General features: G+C 29.4%; 1 protein-coding gene across 1 annotated transcript in view; it reads right to left on the reverse strand.

The window, feature by feature from the left end:
• The window catches only part of LOC145252422 (S-crystallin SL11-like), a 137,411-nt gene that overhangs the window by 128,861 nt on the left and 1,050 nt on the right, over nt 1-7,500 (reverse strand). The gene's annotated exons all lie outside the window — the stretch shown is intronic.

Here is a 7,500-nt window from a genome sequence, read left to right on the forward strand (position 1 = left end):
TGAAAATTAAAAAAATAAAAATGTTAATAAGAGGTTCAGGGGTTGGAGCACCACATGAGATCATTGATTCTTGCGAAACATCTGGTATGCCCGGTGCGTTAAAATTGTATTTCAATTAATGAGGTGTCGACGGGGCTCGAACCAATGCTCCCCCACCCCATCAATCTTTCACAAAAACAACAACAAAAAAAAAACACTCGTCTAGCCATAAACACAATCAATATCGGTGTCTAAGCCTAAACGTGGATTCCATCAATAGCTTCTTTCATAGAACAGCCCATCTGTGGAACTCTGTTTTCGCTGGTCTGCTTTCCAGCTGACTACAATAATGTCGTCTTCACGTCCAACATAAACAAGTTCTTATTGTACAGTCCTCGTAAATAATTATAATTATACCAATGTTCCACCACAAACGATTACTACGCCACTGCCCCAATGACTTCAATGCACACATTAACCCTTATCCTCGAGTGGTATTCGGACCTTGATATGTGGTCACTCCTTTGTAATCATACAATCAATACTCGTCTATAATCCACTCCCAAAATTGAATCTTACAAAAATGTAAAACACCAGAATTAAAAAGCAATTTGGTGTTATTTGCTGGAGATCGAGCTGGGACAAAAATAGGGACTGTATAATACAGTCCCTATTTTTGTCCCAGGCAACGTCAGTTTTTTTTATATGCTTTAGACAGAACAATGGGGGATTATTTGACAAGCAAAGTTCTTATTACTATTCATTAAACAGGTACATTTTCCTTAGTATTTTCTCATTTAAATACGTTGGATTATGGATTATTAAGTTGGATTATACAAATATTTATTACTGGTTATTTGATTAAATACTACCCCCCCCCCCAGGTTTATATAAATTCAGTTTCTATTTTCAAGAAAGTTAAGTCAAAATAAAACAAAAATTATTGTTACTTTTGTTATTATTAATAATTGTTGAATAGGTCACCCCCACCCACCAAAAAAAAAAAAACAACAACAAAAACAAAAACAAATAAAAAAAACACACAAAAAACAACAAAAACAAATGAAAAAACACACAAAAAACAACAAAAACAAAACGTCTTGACAATGTTGTTACCATATTTAAAAAAAATTTCCCGGAATTCTGACGATTACTACGAGTTTTTTCTGAAGAATTTCAAAGATAATTCATACATTGAATGTTCAGATTTTTTCAGTAGTTTTTAAAACTGATTTTGAAGATTGTTTTCTATAGTGGATAAAACAATTTTTGTAAAATCCGGTAAGCTTCCAAAATAGAGAAACCACACAATTAAAAACAAAACCAAAGAAATGGGAAACAAAAATAATATTCAGTGGATTTATCTACATTATTGCAAGTGTGTGCGTGTGTGTGTATGTTTGTATATATATATATATATATATATATATATATATATATATATATATATATATTTATTTTATAATACATATAAATATATACATATATACATATACATGTGTGTATATACACACACATATATGTATACACATATATGTATACATTTATATTTATAATATATATATATATACATATATATACACATATGTATATATATATATATATATATATATATATATATATATATATATATATATATATATATATATATTTCTTCTTCGAAGTCAAGAATTTTGCCTAAAATTTGGGATCGAAATTAAAAAATTGTTGATGTTTATAATAAAATGACTCTAGGACTCGAAACGATGAGACGATGGAAACGGAATTGAAACTAAAAAAATGGTTTAAGTTAGAAATTTCGTTTTTGGTGTAAGAAATCACTATTCACCGACACCAACTTTTTCTGCGCGGACAAAAGAAAAGAGATGTAACATCGACTTATTCTAATCGAGTTAGATAGTAAAAATGCCAGAATTATTTTTTGAAAATCAGAAAATACTAAGTTGGTTTGTTCGAGTACTCGTCTGTATTTAAGTTATCTCTGTATGAGGGCAAAGTTAGAAACGAGATCGTGTTGTAATGTTGGGAAATCTAGCTCCCCATAGATTGGAACACCCTGGACTGGGATTAAAATACAAATGAATTTTATCTAGAAGGATTTCTTTTCCACTAACCGAAAACAGAAAAAGAAGAAGTGTAGTTTTAGAACAGATACTACACTACTCCTAGTCAGACGCCCAAGTAAATTAGTTTGTTAATTAAATTTTTATAAGAAATTTATCGTTAAAAAAACAACACAGCTTTTATTACCGATACACAAATGGTATATATATATATATATATATATATATATATATATATATATATATATATATATATATATATATATATATATATATATATATATATATATATATATACGCATGAACAGCCGATTATCAACGCGATGGCTGTAGGTTTAATCCCCGTCTGGGGAAAAGTGCTGATCTAACCGCACTTGAGTTGTGATACAACAAAACAGTACTGTATGTGGATGACTATATATATATATATATATATATATATATATATATTTGTGTGTGTGTGTGTGCGTGTGTGTGTGTACATGTGTGTGTGTAAATTAGTCTGCGAAAATTTTGTTTACATAATTTCCCCCTAAAAAATACAATTACAAAATATTTATGGCATCCAGATTACAGTTAAGATGAGTCTCTTTTGCAACACGTGTTCTATAATACTTTTCTCCAGTATGTATGAATATCATGCTTTCCTGGCTTTTATTTTAACATTTAATTTTTAAACTCACATGCTGGAGAAATCTTATGGCGGGCCCGACTTGGCCTGAGTGGCGTAGTTTGACTACTCCTGGTTTTATTGTATTGTATTGCGGCATATAGTAAACAGCAAGGGGTTTGATATACAATACAACAGACAAAACAAGCCAAACCAGACGAATAAAGGGCAGAACATGTAACTATTCTCTTTAGTTTTTCGTTTTTTATTTTTTATTTATTATCTTTGACAACTGTTGCAGCTCCAAACGGGCCCATATTTTATTTATACATTGACAGCATTTCAAATTCGATATAATTGCTTCACGGTTTTAAAACATATTTTTTGTTTTTCCAATATATGTAAATTAAAACATTTTTTGACTTATCGGAAAACGATACATCTGAAATATTAAGAAGATTTCGTTTTTATAAACACAAAACAAAACAACAGAAAACCCCTTCGTTTTTATTTCTTTTTTGCCGCTTCTTTTGGGAGAGTACAAAAAAGCGACTTGATTATTTTCTTCTCTCACTCATAGATATACGTTTTTGTATAAAAACTGTTTCGCTTGTATACCATTTAATGCAAGACAAAACTTTTAAACAATTAAAAATAAAACAGCTCCTTAAAATATGCAAAATAATACAAAAACATAGAAATAAAGTTAAAATAAAGTTTAACGAACACATGAATTTAGAGTAAACGTAGCCTGAAAAGATTTTCGTGTTTTGCGTAAACTCTGTTATTATATCAACAAAAACGAGGCTTAAACATATTACCCATTCATAATACGGACTACATCTAAGCATGGCTAGCTTTAAAAATTGACAGCAACGTTTACTCCTGTACTGAAAGGCTTCGTTTGACACAAAAAAAAAACACACACACACACATGTAGATACTAAATATTGAGTTTTTTTTCACAGAAATTTAGAATTCATTTGCGGATATGATATTAAAAAAAGTCTTCTTATAGGAATTTATATTTAAAAACCAAATTGGTAGAGAACGGAATTAATATATATATATATATATATATATATATATATATATATATATATATATATATATATATATATATATATATATATATATATATATATATAGAGAGAGAGAGAGAGAGAGAGAGAACGGAATTAATATATATATATATATATATATATATATATATATATATATATATATATATATATATATTAATTCCGTTCTCTACCAATTTATATATACTAGAAGAGAGACCCGACGTTGCCTGGAATTGAAGAAGGATCAACGAATGTTCTACACTTATAATACTTTTATTGTCATCGTAATCGGTGAAATCCCCCATTCCCCCATTCGTCAATCAAATCGATTAATTGCCTGCTTTAATCGTGAACTCATCGCGATGCACCGGAAAGTAGCTTATATGCTCATCACAGTGACTTAAACTACAATAGATTGTACTTTACATTGCACTGTAGAGAACCTACTATTGATATTATAAAATTATTTTTATATAATGATAAATTAAAGTTTATAATGCAAATATTAAATATCATGGTTCTATTGTGTTTTAGACAAAAACATTAATTTCAGACCGCCTCTTATCTTATCAAAGAACATATTGTTAATTTTATACGCCGGGCCCTTCTGCTTGTGCGGTGATAACATTTCTGAAATGCACTTGTAATATTAAGTGTTAAATTTGATCGAAATCAGATTGTTCTTTCTTTAATAGAATTTTTGCAATTATCAACGTTTGATACTTATCGGACGTATTTCGATACAAAGCCTAACTAATAACACTCACAAGAAAATAAAGTACGATTGTGTAAAATTAAAAATAGGCTCAGCAATTTTGGAGTTCATGGACAATTCTCTGTGTGTGTCTCTTTCTCTCTCTTTCTCTCTCTCTCAAACACATACAAAGCGCCTTCTTATATATATATATATATATATATATATATATATATATATATATATATATATATATATATATATATATATATATGTGTGTAAACACCCGGCTTCCTGCATTGCAGTAGCCAGTTTGTTTTCTATATTTGCATTTTACATAATTCTGACCTTTCCCCTCTCCTAATGAGAAGCATTTAGCTTCAGAATACCATGGTCTAAAGAGTTTTTTAAAACTTAATTCCCTCCTTCACTCTTCCGTATTATTCTGATGATATAATAAAGTTATATATGAATTTTATTCCTCATCTTTCATTTTAATTATATATATATATATATATATATATATATATATATATATATATATATATATATATATATATATATATATATATACTTATGAGCAAAAAAACAAAAACAAAAACAAAATGGGCCAAGAGTGAAAGAAGGAAGAAATCGATTTTTCAATATTTTTCCATTAATTTTTGTTATTTTTGACTGAAAATTTCTATTTTGCAGATCATTATTATTATAGCATATAATAATAAGTGGAAAAATTAATCCTAAAAATGGTAAGACCGCATCTTGGAGAGGATATAAAAAAACTGAATTGCAGGATTAAGGCAGTCCAAAATGATTTACAGGCAGATTTTTGATATTTTAAGAAAAGACAATGTGAAAACATGTTTTTCTGTAGCGAAGCAAATTGGTCAAAGGTTCGAAGTGGAATGATTGGTAAAAGGGAAATCTGGATCTGGTCGCACTCGAGCATCCACTTTGAAGGCCGACCACATGCTTAAATTAACTGTTTTGAAGGATCGAAAGAAAACATGCTGACCATAGCAAAGAATTCAAAACAGGAGCTGGGAATTCTCTTTCTAGATATACAATATCTAGACGAATGAAAGAAATGCGATTTTCTTCTAAAAGGTGTGCAAAGAAGCCATTTTTATCTAAGAAGAACATCAATGATAGAAAGAGATTTTTCTCGTGTTATGGCAAGAAAGATACACACTGTTTCAGGAATGTTTTCTGGTTAGATGAATCAAGATTTTGTCCTGTTACTGATGTTCCAGATGCTCCCGAACGGTGCAATCGAAGAAGTGGAGAAAGATTTTCGCCAAGTTGCATAAAAACGACAGTTAAACACAGGAATGGAGGAATAATGGTATGGGAAACTTTTACTGCAACAAGAGTTGGGGAACTTATTAGATGTGAGAAGACAATCAATGTAAAGGAATACATTCGAATATTAGAAACAGGACTGTTACTAAGTATTCAGAAGCTGGGAATATCCTCGAACATTATTTTTCAATATGATAATGCCCCTGAACACACTTAAGTCACAAAAAATGGTTTTCTGATAATTCAATTGATGTGATATTTTGGCCAGGTCAAAGCCCCGATTTAAACCCAATCGAGAATATTTGGTCCATAATATCTCGTGCATTGGCAGGAAAAAAACTTTTGAGAACAATGACAAACTGGAAAGCTGTGTAAAGCAAATGGAATAGCATCTCCTATTCACAGTGCTCTACTTTGGTTGAGAGCATGTCTAAAGGATTGATCTTTTAAAGAAATCAAAAGGGAATGCGATTCCATCTGAAGCATTTATTAAAGTAAATGTCTTGTTCTGTATATTAGTCTCGTTTTAGTTTCCTTGTTCAATTGTTCTTTGTTCAATATAGTTTTAGTGCTATAAAATGCATAAAATTTGTTTGGCCTGTTCTTTTTTTTTGTTTTGCTCACGAGTGCATATATATTGTTTAAAAATATAATTTTAAAAACACAAACAATACATTGGTCAAAGGGAAAATCATTGCCAACTCGCATTTAGGAAAAAATGCACTTTCATATAAAAAATAAATTTATTCAAAAAGTATCGCAAATAAAAAAAAACTAAATAACAAATGCGACGTTCCCCTGCATTATATTCTGTGTTTGTTTTTTTTTATTTCAATATATATATATATATATATATATATATATATATATATATATATATATATATATATATATATATATACACAAATATATATGCTGAAATATATACTTATATATATATATATATATATATATATATATATATATATATATATATATACTATATCTGCTCATGTATTGAGCACCCGTTGAAGTAAATAGTGAAAATTTATATTATATCACCTTATAATATTATATATATATATATATATATATATATATATATATATATATATATATATATATATATATATATATACATATATATATATATATATATATCTTTTTAAAATATATTTGTTACAAACACGTGTTTCGTCGTCATACGAGTCATCTGCGCAGCTTAAGCGAGCGAGAATCAAACCTAGGACACCGAGTTTCAGAGCGTAAGCGCTCTGTAACTGATCCAGTACTCACCACGGATAAATATACCGCAGTTTTTAAAACAAGGAAATGACAATTAACACACACACACACACACACACACACACACACACACACACACACACACACACACACACACACACACACACACACACACACACACACACACACACACACACACACACACATTGTTTTAAAAATATAATTATCCACTGACACGTGTTTCGTCGTCTACGACTCATCAGGGGGGCTGAATCTATCTATCTATCTATCTATCTATATATATATATGTGTGTGTGTGTGTGTGTGTGTGTGTGTGTGTCTTTAATTCAATAGTACTCAATGCATGCACAAAGTTTAGTAGTATAATATACACATACATATTACAATTGAGCTTCACAAACATTTGTTTCATTCCATGAAAATTATTCTTCAGGCTAACTCATAAACACACATATTTTGCTTGTTTTTTCTTACATCAACAAACCGATATCTATCTATCTATCTATCTATCTATCTATCTATCTATCTATCTATCTATTTGTG

Source organism: Euprymna scolopes, chromosome 29 (genome assembly GCF_053919585.1).
Source record: "Euprymna scolopes isolate OS-2025 chromosome 29, ASM5391958v1, whole genome shotgun sequence".
In the NCBI taxonomy this organism is placed as follows: domain Eukaryota; kingdom Metazoa; phylum Mollusca; class Cephalopoda; order Sepiida; family Sepiolidae; genus Euprymna; species Euprymna scolopes.